This window comes from Patagioenas fasciata, chromosome 3 (assembly GCF_037038585.1).
Source record: "Patagioenas fasciata isolate bPatFas1 chromosome 3, bPatFas1.hap1, whole genome shotgun sequence".
NCBI lineage: Eukaryota > Metazoa > Chordata > Aves > Columbiformes > Columbidae > Patagioenas > Patagioenas fasciata.
The window spans coordinates 123,851,943-123,874,738 of NC_092522.1; the positions used below are offsets into that span (position 1 = coordinate 123,851,943).

The 22,796-nt window shown below is 46.1% G+C and overlaps 1 protein-coding gene across 8 annotated transcripts in view; it reads right to left on the reverse strand.

Moving 5' to 3' along the window:
- The window catches only part of EXTL3 (exostosin like glycosyltransferase 3), a 159,470-nt gene that overhangs the window by 117,081 nt on the left and 19,593 nt on the right, over positions 1 to 22,796 (reverse strand). For 7 of the 8 annotated variants that reach the window (XM_071807171.1, XM_065833546.2, XM_065833538.2 and 4 more), the window contains exon 1: positions 16,856 to 17,371. The exons of the other annotated variant lie outside the window; for it this stretch is intronic. The gene's annotated coding sequence lies outside the window, so the exon portion shown is untranslated. Of the gene's footprint in view, positions 1 to 16,855; positions 17,372 to 22,796 lie in introns of those variants that run through there. 8 annotated transcript variants of the gene reach the window in all.

Consider the following 22,796-nt stretch of genomic DNA (forward strand, 5'->3'; position numbering starts at 1 on the left):
TCGCGCCGAACAAAACAAGGCGGTACACCCAGAGCAAGCACGTCCCGCAACCACTAAACACACGTCTCGGTGCCATACGTGGGCAGCAACTGCTGGTCGGAATATTTTACCAGCAGAAACTGTAGAAGAAAACCCAAAAACCACACACACACAAAATACATGTCCTTATAGTAAAAAAACAACAACATTCCTCCTCATACTCAAAGCCAGAACATAAGAAACAAACAACATAATTATTTCCACACAAGAGGGAAAATAAACCCGAGAATACACATACAGAAAGAAATAAGCCTCCAAAAGTGGATTTACAAAAGAGTTCGGGGGCTTCTATGCAGGGCTACAAACTCACAGCAGAAGCTGGGAAGAGCAAAAACCACAGCTAAGCCAACTTGATGCTGGTGCACAGCTCAGAGCCCACGGCTCCCCCTCCTCTGCTCCCCTCCCACCCCAGCGCTGGCTGCTTCAAAACTATCAAGCAGAAAGAAATGTATGTTCCTGCCTTTTGCATCAAGCCCAGTGAATGTCAGTCCTCCCACCTGCTCAGAGATATTAATTTGTAACAGGTGTACCCTCCCCTCCATCCCGAGAGGATGCATTTAGTGCACCCATCCCAGTACCAGCCCAGGTTTCCCAGCTGGACCTAAAATCCTTGAAAGCTGCAGGCAAACCAACCTTGAGGAGGAGCAGATAGCAGAAGCACGGCTTGGACACACAGTTTTCACAGCTTGGACACACTCACTCTTCATGGACAAGTAAAAGCACTTTAGGGAGGGCTTTTTTCCCTCCTTTCACTTTGTTTTAAATGGCTGAAGAATTTCCTCTGTGAATGCTCCCAATTGTGGCTCACGCTGAGTTATTTTTAAAAGCACAGAACCAGATTTTCAAGACCCTGAATGTGGAAATGCAAAGCTTTTATTAAGCAATAATAGGCCAGACAATGGTCACGATTTCCCAAGGGTCTGAACAAGGCAGCTGACAATAAGCTTTATTTCTCCACAAAACCCCCTTCACAGGCTTGGAGAGTTTGCTTTGTATGATCTAGGCTCAAGCTAGAGAGTTAAAACAAAAAGCTCTGTGGTCGTTTTCAGTGCGATTTCCTCCACCAATACACATCTGACCAGAGATACAAAAATCACTGGGAAAAGACCCTTTTTGCTACTTCATTCCTCCCTTTCCTAGTGCAGTGAGACCCCTCCAAGCTGCTACCAGGACATCAGCTCATCAAGCTGGACCTTTGCCTTGTGGACGGACCACAGTTGACAAACCAGTCAATCTTTCCAGGGTCAGGAAACAGAAAACTCTTCAGCCTTCTTCACTAATATTTGAACCATCACACAATGAATGATTCTCACTAAAATGGCCAGAAACATGCTTCAAATCTCAGCCTGGCTCTCACGTGGTCTAATCAGAGCCAGCAATCACATCAGCTCTTCCTTCTTTTGAGAAGGAGGAAATTACAACTACGGGGAGTTTATACAATCTGCAAAACTACCCAGCACGCAAGGTCTGGCTTTGCGTAAGCCACGTTTCATTCAATAAGGTGTCGTGGTTGGCCACAAACAGTTCCCATTACACCTAAATGAGCTGGTCTGGCTCTCTCTACAGATAGCAAAGGAAACAGGCGCTTCTGGGGCGCATAAAACTTGATTGGTTCAAGATGCTTACTCAGGACAAGACGAACCGTGCTACAGAAATGGTTGTTTTCCTCCACTGACTATAAAGCAGACCTCAGAGGAAGAAAAACAAACCCAAGCCACAATCTGTAGACAACTACATCTGTATAAAAGAGTCGCAACCAAAATGTCTCCCACTCAAGTTCTGCCCTCTTCTTCGATAGCAAAGAAGCTTACATCATAAATTCATTAGTTCTTCAAAACCAGAGTATTTCTACCCTCCCACCGTCCCTCCTTGTCCCAGCGAAAGCACGGTGTGGCTGCACATCGGACTGAGGTTACAACAACCTCCCACACATGAAGCAAGTTTAGACTCAACCCAATCACTTCCCAGTCTGGTCTACCACACAGCCAGGAGAGACAGACCACAGGACGGCTTTTTTCCAGCTTAGCACAACTTCAAGGGGTTGTGAAAACATTTCCTAAACTTCCGCCTATCTGTCAGTCTGTAACCAAGAGAATTTCTGTGCTCCAAAGGAGAAAATGCTTCAATAGCCTTCACAAATACCCATAACACTCCTGCTGCCAGTGCACCCTCACCAAAACAGCCACCAGGAGCTGTAGATGCAAGATATGCCTGTCTGCTGCAGCTCTTGTCCCCCTCCATCACTCACAGAGGTACCAGACACCTGAAAAAGGTTCCAAGTTTGTCTGCAACTTCCTAAGGGAGAGAAGGAAAAGGTGTTTAGAGGATTTCATTCAAAATATGCTTCAAGCCCTTCCCTTCTTCAACCTTCCCTGTAAAATCAGACATAAGACCACAGCCTCTATCATCATTTGTCTTTTTCACTGTAAACTTCAGGGATTCTCGACCCAATGTAACCCCTCAACTTGGCTTAACATGCTACTGAAAATTTGTTAATAATCTGCTTATCTGTAAAACAGCTGTCCATGTTATATGTGCAAGTAACTGCATAGCCTTTCCGGAAAAGTATGCAGAAATTCAGGATATGTTCAGAAAATGGATGTGCTCAGAAATTGAGGATGCCAAACACACCCAGATATTGTCATTCAGAGAATTCACAGAAGTCCTTTTTGTGCAGCAACATCTGTAAATCAAAACATATTATTTTCCACCTCATAATCAAGAGATTTGCTAGATTATGTAGAGATCTGTCTGATCACGACAGATAAAGCTGTTGAACCTTGCGCAGCTGCCTGAAACGCGCACTCAGGCAAAGAGCTCGCTCGTGACACCGAACAACAGACGCAGCCCCTTGAATGTTCACTTCCAATTAGCAAAACTCTCGATGTGAGGAGGAAAGAGCAAGAGGAGTGGCCACAGGTGACAAATGTGCGTGCCAGCAGTCGCCGCTTGGCAGACAAACCGCGGTCCCCGTCTAACGAAGTGAGGATCAGAGGCAGACTGCAGTCAGCGCTTCATCTGCAGGAGAATGAGAAGCCAGAGAGACTGGAATATTGTTAGGACAGACAGCAAAACTTTAAAAGGCAGCCTTGACAGCGAGCAGAGCTTCAATTAACAAGCTGTATTTGCAAGGCCAGATTCCAAAATGCTCCTTAGCATCCAATCATTTAACTGTCGCTTAAAGACGTATCATTATAAGAAGGAACTGGGTATCAGCTGGCTGAACAACTTATCCCAGCCAGATGCTAAAACTACCAGCAAATACTCATCTATCCTACACCATTCAGGGCCCTGCACCACAGAACAGTCACACATCACCACTGTGCACCTGTGAAAATGGTTCGAGAGGTTCCTCGCGGTCCCGAGTCCACTTGCCAAATGATATTTCATTTGGTGATTCAGAGGAAGGCAAATCACAGCCCACCTCATTGCCAAGAGAAGCCTTTTCATTGCTCTCTTTCCAAATCATGTTACGCAACAAGTAATTCACTCCTACACGTGTCGGAGCAAAAAATGCCCTTCAGCATTAATAATTATTCTAGATTACTATAATATTCACAGAAATAAGATCATGGAGATTTTATTATACAACTCTGCAAATTACTTAAATCAAGTTAAAAAGTACAAAGTTAAATTAAGGCTCCTTTCCTGCTCTACCCTGCATGCTTATCTATGAGAGCACACACAACAAAATTAAATGGAGCTGTTAACTTTCACACACAACGTAACAGCTATTTAGTGACCTTTGGAGGATCTGAGCACCCACCCCATAAAGCATGTGCCACAGATAAGTTGTTCCAGGTACTTTAAGAAACACTGGTCTCAGAAGAAACTGGTGACAGATACCATCTTTGGAAAGATTCAGGACCATATCGAACCAAGCCTTCATTGTCACTAATGGCTTTTACAGTAATATGATAAATACTGTAGCTCTCTGAGCTACTAAAGATCAGCTTGGAACTCATCAACTGTAGGGATAAAGCTCCCATGAAGCTGAAAGCTACAATGGAGATCTTACTGCCTGCATCAAAACTGCAGCAAAAAGATGGAGAAAGGGTGAAGAAAATAAAAGGCGTCTTCAAAAAAACCCAAGTCATGAGCTCCCAATTTACATAAGCTGTCACCAGATTCGCAGTACCAGCAGTGAGATGGCTGCAGTCACTCAAGCAGGACATGTCCTGAAGTTGAATGTTTATGATTTTGGGTGCCAAGAGTCATTATTTTGGGTCCCAAAACCCACAAGCTTCCCAGCAGTTCGGAGGACACGCTGCACAGTGGAACGTTGTGCGTTTTGGCTCCATTTCTGCCATCAGCTCACTCAGAAGTCTCTTAGAACTTCAGACATGTTTTTGTGTCTCCATTACTTTGCCTGGAGGCACCAGTGTTTTGCCATTTTGCAGAACCATCTCAAAAAAACACATGGAGTTGTCTGCATCTCCTCAACCCAAAGAAAGGAGACGCCACATTCTCTTTCTAGATACCCTTATCTCCACAGAGGGTAAAGCATCCACAGAACACGTAAAGTCAGCAGATATCAGCCCTGTGTCCGCTGATCTCTGCAGAAACTTCAGCCAGCCAGATTATCTCATATTTTTTTGATCAACAGATTAAGAAAAATTATCCCAGGGGTATGGCAATGGACCAGAACGCAGGAGATCATTTCAAGACAATTAAGAACAACTCCTCCATTTTGTCTTATGACCTCACTCATTAGGAAGAGTTTTTATCACCCCCAAATAACATCTTTACAAACACTCCCCCCCACATCTCTGCCAAGTCTTTCCTTACTGTCATTGTAAGTCTGAGGCTTCTTCTTCCTCCCCTTGAGATGGAGTCAAGGTAAGATCTTAATTTCCTCTACCATCTGCAATGAAACTGCCAATACACACATGCCAAAAAAGCTAAAATTACACCATTAATTTCAGCTTAGTCAGCTCATGCCACAGACTTAGTCAATATTAGACAAATATTCAGTAAAGAGTACAATTTAGTTAAAATCAGCGCATTGTGCCCACAGGAGTGGATATATCAAAGGAAGAGAGACAGCAGGACATGCTGTCTGGTATTTGGGGGACAAACACTTGCCACTAAATAACTGCAAACTTCTTTTGGCTTCAGACATCCTGTTGGCAAAAAAAAAAAAGGGGTTGAGGGAATAGAAGGACCAGTGTCTCCTGAGATCAGCCCTCCAAACCAGGCCCGCTTCACGAGAAACAACCAGCCTTCCTGCAAACTACACCATGTGCAAGGGAGAACATCTCTTTCAGAGAGGCAGGGTTGCTAAGGCAATCAAACAAGAGGCTCGTTGTCCACACCAGCCCACAATTTCTCAACACATCCCCATCACCAGCTATAGGGCAGTACAGCCCATACAAGGAGCTAAATCCAGTCTCCATCACAAAACCGGGCATCTGTGCGCTGTTCTTGAGAGCTTTTCGTGTCTGTTGGTATCTTCACAGCTGTGCCACAGCTGGAAGAGCACAAGGAAATCCTGAGGAAAAGGATTTATGTGAAAATAATGCCGAAGAGGAGGAAGTCAAGCCAGCAAGTGGAGCGTGAGGAATCTAGTAATAATAAACAGAACAGATTAAGCACAACTTCGTCATAAATTGAAACCGACCCACCGTTCTTGCTCTGAGTTTTCAGCAGAAACCATGGGAAAATTAAGAAACCATCAACTGCAGAGCAGTCTCTCAGCTTCCCACCCCTTTCTGAAATTTTTATAAGCTTCTAAAATCCAGTTGTTTAAAACAAGCACAGCCCAGCAGATATCGGTGCTGTGAGTCAGCAACGTCTCTTCACACATGTCATCCCTCCCAAAGGAACTGTTTGCCAGAGCAACATCTCCAGACCAAGCACAGCATCAGCACAACTTGCTCTCTGTGTTTTCTGCCTGCACTGCTTAGAGGGGAAAAAACCGCTGAGACCACCTGGCATGCCAAGTTGGTTAACGACATCGCAAAGAAATAGGTGTCAACTTTCACACGAAGCTGCTCCAAGTTAGAAGACTGACATTTTCTCCGTTTTCAACACTCAGAGATAGAGAAAATAGAAATAATTCCTTAAACTGCCACCTCCTATTCTTACAATAGCATCATCTCCCCTCCTCTGTGGTTGCAGGCTGATCCTAAAGCTTCTGGATCTGTCTAACCCCGTTGCAAGTGCTGGTTCATCCTGCTAGTTGGCAAAGTTCTCAGTACACATGAGCCCTGGGAAACGGTGCCAAAACTGCAGATTAAAGGAATAGGTCAGTGAAAAATCCCAACAAACAGAGCATCCCAAGGCGGGGGCGGGAGGAGAGCATTGATACAAACCTCTCTCTTTCACAACCAACCACAGTAAGTCCCCTGCTGTCAGCAGACATGAAGCATTACACGGGTCAGAGCTGCCACCAGCAGAGAAAGCTGCTCATAAAAAATAAAACTACATGAGTGAAAACTAAGTGTTCCTTGTTTTGTACATAACTGTCTGGGAGAGGAGAGTCCAAACACCGGGAAAACAGCCCAAAGCAGCTGCAGAGCGTGGAGCTTCCCACCCAGCTGCGTCCCTGGGACCGTGCGAGGAGCTTGTCTTGCTTGGCCAAAGGAAGGCGCCGTCAAAAACACAAGATCCAAATCCAGAAGAAACTCTGTTCTGCAGTGCTGCAGCTCACCAAAGGGTTAGTTTGGGGTTTAATTCAGTTGCAGAATAAAAATTAAAAACAAAAAGATACATATCAAGGTTTATAGCAACACAAGGTTTATAGCAATATTTTCTCTTGCCCCTGGACAAACTCTTGAGCTACAGAAGCTGAAGGAAATCACATTGACAGCAGTGGACACACATTTGTATCCTGCATATAAAAGCACAAAGAACAAAGCTCTGCTGAATCTGGGAACTAGAAAGCCTGACAGATTTAACTCTGGTTTATCCCCTGGCAAATTAGCTACTGTTTAAACATGGGGCTCGTGCATTACATCATCTATTTTCGGGAAGCGGGGGAAGGCTGATTTCTTTTAAAGCTAAACCATTCTTGCCTTCACAGCTTGAGGAACATCATTCATTCCTAATAGGCTCAACAAAATGAAGGGGTGGATCAAACTCTTCACAGGAGCCTTGCAAGCAGGGAAGCACACACCTAAACTGCTTTGCAAGTTCAAACAGTAGCAGATCTTATCGAGAATTTCACAGGAAATACAGAGTGCCCCTCAGGTCTGACTATTCAGATCCAAGGATGAAAAGCCCACAAGTAACCATGTGCAAAAACCAGCCTGACTAGGGGGTTGAAATCACACACGCTTCTGCTCACCCAGCTCCAGTTCCATGTGGATCTAAGGAGACATGTGGTTGGGTCCTATTTGATTTTTGATTCCTCCACTCATCTCTGTCATCTATATGTAAGTAACTCCAGCATTTCAGTCCCTCTAGAAACCACGGTGCCTTAGTAGAGCAGATTGAGAGGTAGAAAAGAACCAGCTGCAAACTGGAGGTATTTTCAGTGTCTGTTCTCTTGTTCCAGCTTGGACACTCATCTTGGAGACTCATTTTTCCCTTGGGAGATGCAGATCTCCGTCAGCACAAGTTTGTTTCTCAACACTTGGCAGAACCCTAATTTTGCAGCACCTGCTCTTTGACGTCTGTTTCGCGGAGCTTTGGTGTATCGGAAGGACCAGCCTCTCCCAGTACGGCTTCGGAAAACATTGGTGCAATGGGCTCTCGTGTGAAAACTCAAACACCGAGCTGATCTGAGAGGTTTCGCACAATTTGTTTCTCAGACCCTTCGAGCTCAAGAGTTGTCAAATTTTAGAGGTGAAAGAGGAAGAATGTCAGAAGAGACATTTCAAAAGGGTGAAAGGAAGAACCACTGGTCTCAGCCGCAAGAGGAGCAGTTTGTGTGGAGGGGCTTTTTTGTTCTAAACCTAAGGTTCTATGACCTAAGCACATTACAACCTCTTAAGCTAAAAGAAAAAACCAAACCCAAACCAAAACCCCAAACAAAATCTACCAAACCACAGCCCTTTCATCACCACGCCTCTAGACATTCAAGAATACAGTGAGAATTTTCTCTTTAGATTAAAAATCCAAAAAGCATTATTTTGATATAACACCAAGGGCAAGCAATACTGTCTATAAAAAAACACAACACCCCAAACTTTCAGAAAACTACATCAGTGGAAGTCTTATTAAAGACAGCTTAACCTTTAAAAAAGCCAAAAGTGTAGTGCACGCAGACGAACAGGCTTTGATGTCAAAATGTAATTAAAACAAAAAAAAAACCCCAAACAACTCAATTCTGCTCTATATCAAGATAGCCAGGAGCCTGGGAGAAAGTCAAGTAAACAAATTCCCTCTCCGAGATTCCAAAAGGTCATCACAAACAATTACTAAAATGCAATACCAAAAACAACATATGCCAATTCTTTTTTTCAATTTAACAAGTTATCTTTACTGCTCTAGTTATTACTTGGAAAGAGTAATAATCCCAAGGATCACATAGCCAGTTAGATAATGATATGACTACCAAAGACCCATTAAAACTGTATTTCAAAGTGAGTAGGCTACACAACTGTTTGTTTCCTCTTCCTCTGCTTTTGCATAACGTGGCTCCCAAAACCGATCTCATCTGCAGTTAAACTTGGGCCAAAACAAAGACATTCCTTCCCATGTATGGGAAATCAGGGAGATTATTAATTTCACTTCTCATAACGGAAGAGCAGAAGTCATAGTGAGAAGGCCTCAGAATAAAAAGTCAGGCAATAAAAGGAAGCACCGAAGTCTGAAAAGCTTTGTACCAAAACCACATCTTTCCAGTTGTCTCCCTGCCAAGCAGCCTTCAAAACAGGGGATTTTCTTCTTTCAGCACAACTCCAGTCCCCATTAACAGGAACTGCGAGTGTCAGCACAACCCTCGACTTCACCCAGCAGCATGTGGGAATTGAAAAATGAGCATCCTCTTCTAGGGACCTTCACAGTCATATACAACAGCCAACTATTCTTGTCCAGTCAGCTCGCTCATTTATAACAAGTCCCCCTGCTTCATTAAATTACCCTCGTTGGTCCTGAGCAGCCTCTAGATTTGAGATGAAGATAAACGAGCACTGGAGCAGCCCTCTGACATGACAGAGCAGCTCTGTCACCATCCCATTACCTATTCTATGTCTGCCCAAGCCTCACAATGCTCAGCCACTCCTGTCGCTGCCAGGGGAAGGGGACAAGAACATAAAGACACGGTCCTCCCCTTCCCAGCCATCCCCTCCAGCTGCAAAGCAGCAGCAAGTCCAGCTTCTCATTGCTCTGCCTCTTGCTTTGCCTTGTGAGTAGTAGAAACAGGTCAGCTCCTGCCAGGCATCTATCACTCACAGCCTTGGGGTAGCAAAATTCGGAGTACCGGAGCTGGATAAAAATATTAAAATACAGAGATTCTCCCGGTCCCCTGCCAAGCGAGCAGGTCTCCTCCACAGCACTGCCAATGCTCATATCTCATATCTTGGGAGAGCCAGGTTAGACTGAAGAAGGGAATATCTTAATGTAGGATCATTAAGACAGCAAAATATCAGTAAGAGAAGAGGAAAAGCGGCATCTGGCAACATCGCCTCCAAAGTCTACTACTAAAGGAACCTCCTACCTCCCCCAAAAAAATTCACAGGCAGTTTCTGAGAGAGGGAGGGGGACCAAGGCCATCTGTCCCGCAGTAAGCTACGGAATCAGTTCGAACGTGTCATGAATTCCAGCTCCAAAGGTTCGTGTCAACAGGTACAGGGCAGGACCTCCCTACACCCCAGAAGCACTCCGATATGTTCAGATAATACAGAAACATTAACCTCAATTTCCTAAAGATTTATAAAGCATGGAAGCAGGGGAAGGTGACAGAAGAGCATGGGTATAGTCCCCTCCCTCCTCAAAAGGCTCCGTGTAAAAATACAAATAGTCCATATGCAATATGAGTTAACAGCGCTCCCTTGATATGCACAACACAACTTTCGGTAAACAGGCTAAGAATAGGCACAGGGACAGCAAATGGTCCAAGCGAGACACCTCTGCAAAGCAGCATTAAGCTCACAAGGAACATTGGCAATGCTGTTTTTGCTTTAATCAGTTATAAGGAGAGGAAATTCACTTTCATTCTTTTTATAATACCTACTCCATTACATTTGTCAAGCAGCTGCCACTTTCTGTCCCAGATATAGCTCCTTTCAGTGGTAACCAAAAGGATCGCCGTGACTGCGCATGTATTACAGATCAGAGATGCATATTAAAACAGACTCGAGATCCGTCTAGAGATTACATGTCACTCCTTCCAAGTCAATGGAATTATACAGACATGCAAGTCGGTGCAAAGCCTGGGTCATACTTGTATAAACTACTCCGGAAGATGTTCTGGGCCCTGCTGCCTGAGAAATCTTGTCTGAAACGAAGCTCAGCAAGACAGACATTCAACTGATGCAAAAACATCTTCCGCAACAGCTCCTTTGACAAGGAAGAAATAATTGTGTTGCTTGGCCTTTCTAATCAAAATCATCATTGTCCCAGCTATGTAAAAGTCATTTCCAGGGAAAGCGCAGGTCTGCTTCCGGAGGGGTGGGGGAGAAATTATTTCTGTACAAAAGCCTTGAGATACCTGCCAGCTCCAGCTCCATCGCTACTCCTGACTAACTGCACCCTTGAGACACTCGCAAAAGGCTCAGTGCTATTCATCACTGCCACAAAGTGAAAACAAAGTCAGAAGACCCTGGAGGCAATTGTGAGAAGCCAACTCCAAGCTTCAAGTCTTTTTATTATTACTATTTTCATTAAATCTTATTTTTTGTTAAGAATTCCAAGATCAACGTCAACAACAACACTGTGCAGATGTTATTGATTTACAGCTTCCCCGTGAAGTAATGTAGCCTCCAACCTGTTTTATAGGTGAGAGGTGTAAGAAATCTGCAGATCACGACAGAGCCCAGCAGCAAAAAAAATTCAAAGATCTTCTGGGTGCACCAAATCCTGCACGCTCTGCTAGAAAGGAACCACATGAGAATCAACTCCATGTTCTGCTTTTAGTAAGATCAATGAAACAACAACCACCCAGAACTTTTTCTTGGTTTACAAGATCATTACAAGGACAGTTCTTGCCTTTCTCCAGGTCCTTGTTGTTTCCTGATGCACGGTTGAAAACTTGCAAGGAAAGGCTTAACAAGAGCTAATTGTCAGACGCCACAGTAATTAGTGGCAACTTTCCAACGCATCCATCTCTGGCTGGTTTTCCGATAGCTGGCTCCTCCTCAACCCCCACATTAAAATGAAGGTACACAAGGTAGGCGGTACACTCATTTACAAGTACCGAGGTCTTCCCAGGAGAGATGCCTAAGGAAAGAAATATCTTCCCTAAACAATGCATGGGTTGGGTTGCTTTTTTCCTTCCCAGTTGCTATAAGGCTGCTATCTTTATTAATAATCTGAGAATGAACTTAACCTATTCACTGACATAAATGTACAGGGCATTTCTGGGAGTCACTGGATTCCTGTATCATTTTTTATCTCTGGCCAGCAAATTACCTCTAAATGAGGAGGACAGGATCACACCGCCCTGCATTCTGCCCACCTGCTGGTTACTCATCACAGCTTTGATATTACTATTCCACTTCCATCAAAGGTTTCCAACCTATTTTATTTGCAGGTCCTTACCCTGCAGACAGAAAACACTCCCAATACCAAATTCACGACCACTTTGCTTAGACCTTACAGACCCCTTAGAAGAAATCCACAGGGCAGAGGCTCACACCAGCACTCTATATATTTAGGCTCGGCTCTTAGCTCCAAGGCTCCCTGCTTGTTTGGCAGCTCTTCTTGTCACAAGCCCCAACGCTGTCATGCCAACCTTTTCCAGGCGTCATCTGCATGTCAGTGGTACTCCACAGCATACACTCCACTCAACACCAACACAATCCAGAACACATCGCTTCCCACTAAGTGCCTACACAGAGCAGACCTGCACTATAATTACTTCCTTACGCCCATAATAGAAACGCTAAAAGACGTGTACAAATTTCATCCCCTGCATTACATATGATGCGGAGGCATTTAATCAAGCGAGGAAAAGATGAAGAAGTCTTTCCTGCATTCGGTGACGTGTTTAATTCCATCATGCTCAAGTTTGGACGCAGAAGGTGGGGTACATATGGGACAGGGAAAAGAAAAGCTTATCTTCACATTGATAGGACAACATAAATGTTTTTAATTGTATGCCTTTATATAAGTAGAGGACCCAATTTCCACATTAAGTTGCCGAACTTGAACTCCTTATCTGTTTGAACAGAATTAGGAAGTACTCAACCTATCAAGAAGTGTTCCTTAAGGAACACAACAGATCCATAGAGCAATTTATTTCCTTCTCCATGGCATTTTGGCATTGAAATAAATACATTTCACTTCCAAATGAATATATACATCACCAATACACTGGCACAGATTTGAGATGACTATATAGCTCCACAATCCTCACATGTGACATAGAAGGGCTGGCGCAAAACACTAAGAAAGCTCATCCTACAGAGTCAGATGTCAGAATATACACTTAGCACAGCAACACTCGCACCAAAACACAACAGGAATGGAAACAAATCTCAGACTACATGCACTGCCATCATCCTGAGAAGAAAGTCAGCTAAGAAGATATCTGCAAGTATTTTGAATCATAAAAGAAAACATTTTATGAAACAAGACAGATAAAAAGCTAACCAGCTGAAAACAGTACATTAAAAAGGAAATAAAAATGTTACTTGTGCAGTGGGAAATGTTAGTAGCATTTTATTAGAAGAAACCTGAGAGGGTTTTGTAAGTCCATGTGTACATCCCATGTTCTTATAATACAGGGCAATGGCAGTCGTGATTTCAAATTGAGTCCGTCTTTTTGGAAAATCCTGTACTATCAGGCAGCCATTTGCATTAGAAAAGTAAACCACTTTCTTAATGCACCAAAATTCCTGGGCAAGGGGAAGGGCAGGGAACAGGCAGACAAAACATACCCCCTCCTAACTCCAGGCAATGAGATCTCAGCCATTTCAGAAACTGACTGTAAAGGCAGAAATTTTGAGACTCATTACAACACACACCTTAATAAAACTCCTTTACACCCATTAGTGGCTACAGACTATCCGCTGGTTTCGAGTTCTATGATTCCCTCCCCTTCCTGACAAACATAAAAGATTGATTTGTGTGATTTATAAGTCTCAATTTTCTGTATTTAACTTAATTTGATCAGCAAGGGACACTTCATTTTATAGTGTTATTGGTTATGTCAATATAGCCCTGAGAAACCCATGTGCACTCACCAGGAGTTAGCAGGGGCAGATGCCAGTGGATGGAGCACAGCACACCTATGCAATTCTTATATGAAAGACTGGATATTGTAAACTTCTTCTGCAAACGATAAATTAAAACAAGCAAACAAAACAAAACTGGAACTTGCTTTAAAATTGCTATAGTGTTGTAGGGAACGTCCAGCAAGTCAAGATACAAAATGTCCTTTCAAATCCATTTGTGATGGATAAGTCAGTCCTCTATAATAAAATGCTCTTGCTGGTAACAGGCATCAATTAACTAACAGCAGTGATCTCGAAAAAATGGGATTTCAATTTGCACTTCAAAACTGGCCCTGCAACTGCTGCGTAATAGCATCAATTTACCTGGTTGGCCAGCGCTCGAGGCTTCCTACGCCCAGGCAATCCAGGGATCGATTAGCTGTAAGCCATGGAGCTCTACACGCTTCTGTCTTTATCCAGCCTAACAAACCCCAAAAACCTCAAACTGGCTTTGCACCTCTTCTCAGGCAACATCCACCAATTTGCATCTGACAAGCAGCCGGCTGAGCTGCAGGAGCCAAACTCAACCACGACAATCTCCAGTAAACAGTACTTTTAAATATTCTCCAAGAAGAAAACCATGGGCTCTTTGCTTTTAAGGATACGTCTAAATTGCAACCACAGAAGTGCAAGCACAGCCTGTGTCAGCGCAGGTTATGAGACAACTCAAAGTCCCAGCTGTGTCCCCCAAATCTCACACAAATGCCTCCCCTAATGCCCATCCACAAACTAGGAGAATCGTGCCTATCTGTACTGAAATGGCACCTATCTAAATATGTCTATCACTTGCTTTTTTCACAAGGAAGTATGTAAAACCCACATATTTTGCTTGCTGGGTGGTTAAGACATAGGAATCTCAGTCTGAGTTAGGATTCATTCAGCAAAACGTCCACCCTGGGTTAATACCCCAGAGTTATGAACTGCTTCAAAGTGTTCACAGTCTGCTCCTGTCCCCCAAAAAGGGGTATCTGGCACAGATCACAGGTAGAGAAGTGAGATGACAAGCACTGGAAAAATCTATCTGCTGATGAGGAGATAAGAGGAAAGGATGCAGAGGTCCCTTTAGTGTCCCCGGGCAGAAAAATTGCCTCTGGACTCAAAATCAATTAACATTCAACTGCTGTAATATTGGCTTCAAACAGTTAGGATAAGCGGTGAGCTGCATTTCCCAACCCGGTGAAATCATTATTGTGGGTAGGGGGGTGGAATATCCTGGGAATACGGGTAAGGGAATTGGGAGAGGCGGTAGGAGTCAAAGAGCAAGGAGAAAAATCAAGCAGCAGAGACTGAAAGGAAAAAGGAACAAATACATTCAGGAGGAAAGCAGCAAAGTCTACAAACAAGATGATTGTATCGTGGCATTTCAGGACATAATAGTCATGGAGGGCAGACTCAAGATGGGATCTGGCTCTACATATCCAAGCAAGCCCTGGGAATGCAACAACACTCAGCTCCTGGCTGAAGAGTCCCAGAGATACATGCTACAAATATTCAAGGGAAGATGATGATGATCTTTTCCACTCTAACAGCACACAAACAGCTCTCCGATTTTGCCATATTTTGCTGAGAAACAGCCTAAACGAAGGCAAATCAACACTCATGTTTTTCTTGGTTTGCATTATTTGCTGCTTTTGCTCTGACTTGACAACTGCCAAAACCCATCCTCGCACACAAACAAACATGAGAGCTAACAGCTTTCACTTGAAAAACTGCAGAATTTCAGAAAGCTCCTCTGGACTTCCCTTCTGCAAAGAGACATCAAGAACTTCAAGAACTGTCTGTACCACAGCCGAGCTGCCAGAAGAATTTGGCTGTACTGGGCTCAAATGAAGACAGCCAACCACCCCAGCTCCAGAACCTCTTAATGCTGAGCTGAACCAATACAAACTCCCATTTCTGCAATGAGAAACTGAAAAGCAGAGGCATCTCAAAGCCATGAGTGAATACAGATAAAGCTACATGTAATGACGTGTCTCTCAGATGGTACGTGAAGTTAAGGGATTTGTTGGGGGGAAAACACTGTGGTTCATTTCTGATGCTACTTCTGCATAGAAACTAGCTCAAAACTCCTCATTACTTGATAAAACCTGGCAACGTACAAAGCACACCTCACGTTCCAAGAACCTTGCTATCTAAAATATAATAGAAGCACAAATCAAAATACATTTGTAACATGTTTTAGACTTTGATGTCTCACATATATCGATTTCTCCATCAAAACAGAAATATCTGGAAGATAATCACCTGCATGCGACAACCCTTTCAGGAAACACGGTTATTTAATCTTCTTTATACAGACGTTAGACTTGCAGCATGGAAACCCAGAAATGTTAATGCCAAGCGATCATATCGGGATATCAACACACAATTTATCAGGCACACACATAAGCAACAAGAGATGGGAAACTAGTCAATGAGACACACAGTATTTGAATTTTAACACGCGCAGCAATAGAACGGCATATCTAGAATGTTTCTCAGCATCTTTGTGAACCCTTAATACCATTTTAAGCATTTCCAGCTCCACCAGGCTCCAAATTGTGTTTGCACCAGCATAACGGGGCGTTCGGCAGCCAGCAGCAACGCATTAACCCCGCACCGGCAAAATTTTTGATTGAGGAAAGATCCCTATGTTTCTGAGCAAGAAGAGACCTCATGTGGGGAAAACAGCCAGGAAAAATAATAATAATAATAACACAAACGTCAACTTCAGCAAACAATTCACAGGAGCGTTAACACACGCATACCCGAGACACCTTTGTGGTTTCTGCTCTCACCATCTCCCAAGGCAAAACCCTAGAGAAGCAACGGGAGCACGATGCCCAAAACCCCTCGAAACTGAGGGGTTGGTCAAGTTTCCAGGACACGGGACAAGACGAGGTCAGTGGTTTGGGTGACCCTGGGAGCAGAACCAAGCACTAGGCCTCAAGACCCACCTCAGAGCGATGGATGGGGCTGCACCGGCCGTGGGGGACGCAACGTCCCCCCAAAAGGGCTGGAGGTGCCGCACGCTGCCCGGGGACACGGAACAAGGGGGTCTGGGGGGGGGGCCGGCTCCTCACAGAGTTAGTTGAAAAAGGCGGGAGGCAGGGCGGCCAGGGGGGAGGCTGGAGGCGCCTCCCGCCATGTGGGTCCCCAACCCAATGGGACCCCCTGCTACCCCGCGGTGCCGCTCGCCCTGTGAGACCCTCACAATGTCACCCACTCTCCCCTCCCAGTGTCCCCAGCCCTGAGGGTCACCCCCTCAACACCGTGTCCCCAGTTCTGAGGGAACCTACCCCCCCATCTGCCCCTCACGGACACCCCGGCCGGGCTGGGGAAAGGCCACCCCCCCACGCCGCCTCAGGGGGCTTCCTCCGGACTGTACCACTCCCGCCACTCACTCGGCCCCACGGGCTGCCCCGGGGGTGCTACCGCCACGAGTCGCTCTCCCCCCTACCCCCGCCTCACACACACACACACACACACCCCGTATGTGGTACGGTCCACCCTACCTCTTGGCGCCCTCACTTCACCCTCCTGGCGGAGCCGCGGTCCCGGCGCCCGCTGCGCCGCTCTCCGCCTGTGGCTGGGGGGGGAGCCATAGCCGCTGCCTTGTCCTCCCCCGCCGTCCGCCGTCCCCTGCTCCCCCCCCGGTCCGGACACAGTTGGTTTGTTCCGAGAAGCCGGCCGGTCTTCTCCTCCTAAACCGCTGGATCTCTCACGTCTTCGGCCATTTCCGACCGAACCGGCGGAAGTTGCCGAAGTGGTGGCGGAACTTAACGGCCTTATCCGAAAGGCGGGCGGAGATAGCCGAACTCGCGGCGGACCTTGCCGAAGAGATGAAGGGGCGGGGAAGCAGAAAGGCGGAGGAGGAGACTCTTGGCTCCGGAACCTACCGGGAATAGCCGAAGCTCTCCATCTGTGCCCCGGAGAAAGAGCTCAAAGCTGGCAAGGACTCGCACCGTTACCACTCGCCCGCTCCCGGCTCCGAGGAGCGGAATAGGGCGGCGAAGCGAAGGCGGAGCTCTGTCCCTTTAAATGACGGCGGGGGGCGGAGCAGCTGCTCCCTCCCCTCCGAATGCCCGCCCACCTGCCCCTGCGCATGCGCGCTGTGCCGAGGCGCGTTTCCCGCCTAAAGGAGGGCACGTGCCCCATCGCCTCCTCCCTGTCACTCCCCGAGGAGCGGCCATGAGGAGCCGCTGTCCCCTTGGTGCCCGGCAATGCCTTGCAGGAGCTGCCATGTCACACCCCGTTAGCCCTGCCCTTCCCCAACTGCCCCCCAGCACCCCTGCGAGGCTGCGGGTGCGCTCATAGAACTCAGATACACCTCAGACATATCAGCCGAACCACTGTGCTGCCTGCAAACTTTCCACCAATCTCAGAAATACATCCAGGTGACTCCTGGCAAAAGGGGTTATGAAATCAACTATATTACAAGTATAAAAATACCACTACAGCTTTGAATTTGTTACAAAATTACACCAAGATCCAACACAGAGGGTCAGCATTAACAGCACAAATTAACACTCATTCTGGACAAAGTACTATTAAATAGTATGGAGGTGTTAAATGTCATTAGTGGCTAAATGTTAAGCCACAGCAGCTATGTAAAATTTAGGGCCGCAATTATCGAACATATCATGCAACAGATGGTGACTGAGACAAAAGTGAAAAAAGAAAAGCAATGGGAAAATAAAGTCAAGTAATGGTGCCAACATCTTCTCACAACAAAGGCAAATCAAACAGGTCCAGTGCTCTGCTTCCTTGCTTTATGCACTTTAATTTTATATTCCACGGCCCCCATGAAAGGCATTGATATCTATGGGAATCAAATCTCCTCTCAGAGCACACAAACTGACAACTTTTGAGGGAATTTCACAGGAAAAAGCAGGGTTTTATCTCCATAGGAGAGGGGAGGGTGGCAACTCCAGTGTCGCTGTGGCCACAAAGCTCCAGAAAACCTCCGCTTTAATAAAACATGAGCACTTCAAATCTGCAAGAAACCACTTTTCCACCGTCCTGCGCATTTTAACAGTCATTTACATGTGTGTGAAGAATGCAAGGAGAAACCAACTTTTATATTGAGATGAGAAAACGGCAGGGGGTGAGGAGGGGGGCACAGGTCTACCCTTTGATAAACAACACAAAATCCAATCTCCCGAGCAGGGAACATGCTGAACTGCAGGTTCAAAGGCTCTGAGAAACAATCCTTTATATTTTTCAGGGAAAAAGAAAAAGACTATGACAGCATTGCACAGTGTAAAGACAAAATTAACATCCGAATCATCGAACACACCCACGTTGTTCTAGCACGCACATCTGCTCCCACTCTACCAGGGCTCGAGGTTTTGCTGTTCCACCCGGAGCTCTGCTTGAGGAAATGGGGAGGCAATAAATCCCCCTCAGGACCTCGCTGAGGAAGAAATTCAAACAGAGAACGTGCACTCCAGGACACAAGAGAACAATTTCTCCCCAAACAAAACAAGCTTTCAGGATAGCAGCCAGTCTGGCAAGTCTTTATTTCAGGTAGTGCTGTCAAGGCTTTACACATTATCTTGACGAAGACACCTGGAGATTTAATTCCCTTCTCCATGTACTTACCCTTCTTGTTCTAATGTAGAGCAGATCGGTACTAAAGAGGAGTTTTCAGTTTCCCTTCCACCAAGCTAAAAAGCCACTGCTCAACTGCCGTCTGTAAATCCCAACAGAAAAATCCCCATCTTCAAATATCCTCATTTTCCACCTCTTCTGCTACCTGGCTTTTTGTTTTCTCATACACAGTATCCAAGAACATGTACAAAATTTTCACATCAGAAGTGGATCCTGATGGGTAGAATCAGTAACCTGGGATGAATAATAGTTTAAACAATAAAATAAGTGATATAGAAAGTTGACCGACTCCTTCTCTAGCAAGGAGAAGCCTTTTTACTCCTCCTACCACTTCTCAGCCTGGTTTCCCAAAGGAAAGCAGCCTAAACAGCAATAAGAAGGTATGGGATTCAGGGGGTGCTTGGGGCTCCCAGGGAGGCAGCAATAAAGAAGAATCTAAAGATTTACAATAAAGAAAAGAAGGAGTTTTGGGGGTGGTGAGAAAGGGAAATGGGGTGAGGGCCCATGGTAGGGGACAGAAGAAATGGTGGCAGTTCGAGGCTATAGGTGATAACAGGAACAAAAATCTTCTAGAAACCCCAAGGCATAATGTAGCAAGACTCAGCCTAACATAGCAAGACTAGGTCTAATGTAACAGAAACCTAACAGAGAAACAATAGCTCTGCAGAGACTGGACATGAGGCAAAGCGGGATGCGCTTGGCTTGCAAGCTGGGAAAGTGGAATGTTCCACTAAATGAAGAAAGAGCTACGTTACTTTTGCTGAGCAGCAGCACAAAATGACAACATGCTCAAGAAATTAAGTCAAGAAGCCGACACCAGAGACCACTGGAGACCCTTGATGAAGCCTCTGGAATACCGAAGATGGACTATCGGTAAAAGGCAGGGTTATGGAAATAATTTCTGTTTAATGCATTAACTAAGTGGTGCAAACAAATAAATATGTAATAAAAATACCAAGAAGTGCAAATCATGCGCACACTCGATCAGAGGAATGATCCTCAGAGCGTCTGTCGCGCTGCAATAAAAGTGCTGCTTTTTAACACTTTCAAAACAGTGTTAAGGAATCATTTTGCTGACTTTTCGGTATCATTTTCTGGTGACCCAGGTGGGACAACCTGCCTGACCTCCCGTGGATCCCAGGATCTCTGGAACCTCACACCAGCACCAGGAATTCCTGGAAGGGACCACACATCCTCAGACCAGCTCGGGACACGGGTAAGACCCCATCAGTAGAGATAAGGCACTTTTCTTTGGTTGTGGTTTGGATGCTGCCTACATAAGATGTGTGGGGACCCCAGTGCTTTAGGTGGGTTGGTAGATTCCACGGAATTTGGATATCGATACTTTTGAACCAAGTGAGATGTGTGGAACTTGTCTGCTTCTTGGGGGGACACCAGCACACTGCGTGTTTGGTAACTTTAAAAAAAGGAAAAGGGAAGGGGAAGGGGGAAGGGAAGGGGAAAGGAGAAAGGGGGAAGGGGAAAGGGGAAAGGGGGAAGGGGAAAGGGGAAAGGGGGAAGTGAGGAAGGGGAAAGGGAGGAAGGGGAAAGGGGAAAGGGGAGAAGGGGAAAGGAGGGAAGGGGAGGGGAGGGGAAGGGAAGGGAAGGGGAGGGAAGGGGAGGGAAGGGGAGGGAAGGGGAGGGAAGGGGAGGGAAGGGGAGGGAAGGGGAGGGAAAGGAAGGGAAGGGGAGGGAAGGGGAGGGAAGGGGAGGGAAGGGGAGGGAAGGGAAGGGAAGGGAGGAAGGGAGGAAGGGAGGAAGGGAGGAAGGGAGGAAGGAAGGAAGGAAGGAGAGAGGGAGGGAGGGAGGGAAGGAAGGAAGGAAGGAAGGAAGGAAGGAAGGAAGGAAGGAAGGAAGGAAGGAAGGAAGGAAGGAAGGAAGGAAGGAGAGAGGGAGGGAAAGAGGGAAGGAAGGAGGGAAGGAAGGAAGGAGGGAGGGAAGGAAGGAGGGAGGGAGGGAAAGAGGGAAGGAAGGAAGGAAGGAGGGAAGGAAGGAGGGAGGGAAGGAAGGAAGGAGGGAGGGAAGGAAGGAGGGAGGGAGGGAAGGAAGGAAGGAAGGAGGGAAGGAAGGAGGGAAGGAAGGAAGGAAGGAAGGAAGGAAGGAAGGAAGGAAGGAAGGAAGGAAGGAAGGAAGGAAGGAAGGAAGGAAGGAAGGAAGGAAGGAGGGAAAGAGGGAAGGAAGGAAGGAAGGAAGGAAGGAAGGAAGGAGGGAGGGAAGGAAGGAGGGAGGGAAGGAAGGAAGGAAGGAAGGAAGGAGGGAGGGAGGGAGGAAGGGAGGAAGGAAGGAAGGGAGGAAGGAAGGGAGGAAGGAAGGAAGGAAGGAAGGAAGGAAGGAAGGAAGGAAGGAAGGAAGGAAGGAAGGAAGGAAGGAGAGAGGGAGGGAAAGAGGGAAGGAAGGAGGGAGGGAAGGAAGGAAGGAGGGAGGGAAGGAAGGAAGGAGGGAGGGAAGGAAGGAAGGAAGGAGGGAGGGAAGGAGGGAGGGAGGGAAGGAAGGAAGGAAGGAAGGAAGGAAGGAAGGAAGGAAGGAAGGAAGGAAGGAAGGAAGGAAGGAAGGAAGGAAGGAGGGAGGGAGGGAGGGAGGGAGGGAGGGAGGGAGGGAGGGAGGGAGGGAAGGAAGGAAGGAAGGAAGGAAGGAAGGAGGGAGGGAGGGAGGGAGGGAGGGAGGGAGGGAGGGAGGGAGGGAGGGAGGGAAGGAAGGAAGGAAGGAAGGAAGGAAGGAAGGAAGGAAGGAAGGAAGGAAGGAAGGAAGGAAGGAAGGAAGGAAGGAAGGAAGGAAGGAAGGAAGGAAGGAAGGAAGGAAGGAAGGAAGGAAGGAAACAGTGTTAAGGAGACTTTTTGCTGACTTTTCAGTATCATCAGGAAAAGAGAGAATCTAAGAAAAACTGTGTTCCTGAGTCCCGCTGCTCACGGAACAACATATTTAGACACCTCTGTATGATTCCATGCTGGGAACCTCCCTTATATTACCTTTCAAGCAGCTCTACAGTTGGCAGCTGCAACTGAGTACAGTGAATGCCCATGACACTTTTGTGTCCTCCTCTACCTCTTTCCCTCACCAAATTCCCTCTTCCTCATTCCACTTACTCGTAAGCATTTCTCACATCCAATATGCCAGCGTCTCCAATCTGCTATAAATTACACCGAGTCACTTTGAGCAGGTATTAAGGCATTGCAGAGCCAGCTAATGCACAGTTCCGTGGCACACTTCCAAGGCATGGAATAAACCTGAGAAAAACATCCATCGCTCCTCAAGGGAATGACAATCTAAGGGGAGGACCCCGAATTTTCATCCTTTCCCTTCTGCAGACCTTCGGGTAGATCTTTTTTTAACCTTTCTCCTCCCTTCCACAGGAGACAGCAGCAAAGCCGGACCATCTGCGCATTTTACAAGCTTCACGGAATGTTTTCAGACCACGCTTTTAACCTCAGACGCTCCTATCAGATTTCATAGGATTCAGTCAGTTCTTAGCCCCAGGGTGCTGTGGGTGCTAAACAGATAATAGACATCGCTCAACCACCATGGAACAACTACAGAGCAAAGCTCGTTTTTAATCCTGCCGAGACTCCGACCGCTTTTGGCCACCAGGTATCCCACAGCATGCTTCACAAAAGAAGAAACATTAATCTGGAATGCTGGCCAAATTCCACTTGAGGCAATTAGATTCTGACAATTTACATTCTCCCTGCCGTTTTTAATAGATATGGGTATTTTTTTTCTCCTTTGTGTCATAAAAGCCGTGGCCTGGTCTTGCTCCTGCTGTTAGAGCAGCTGCCAGGCTTTGCAGAATAAGTAGTTGTATTTCAGTGGTAGGTGAAGGCATCTCGGTACGTTTAAATAAAGCAC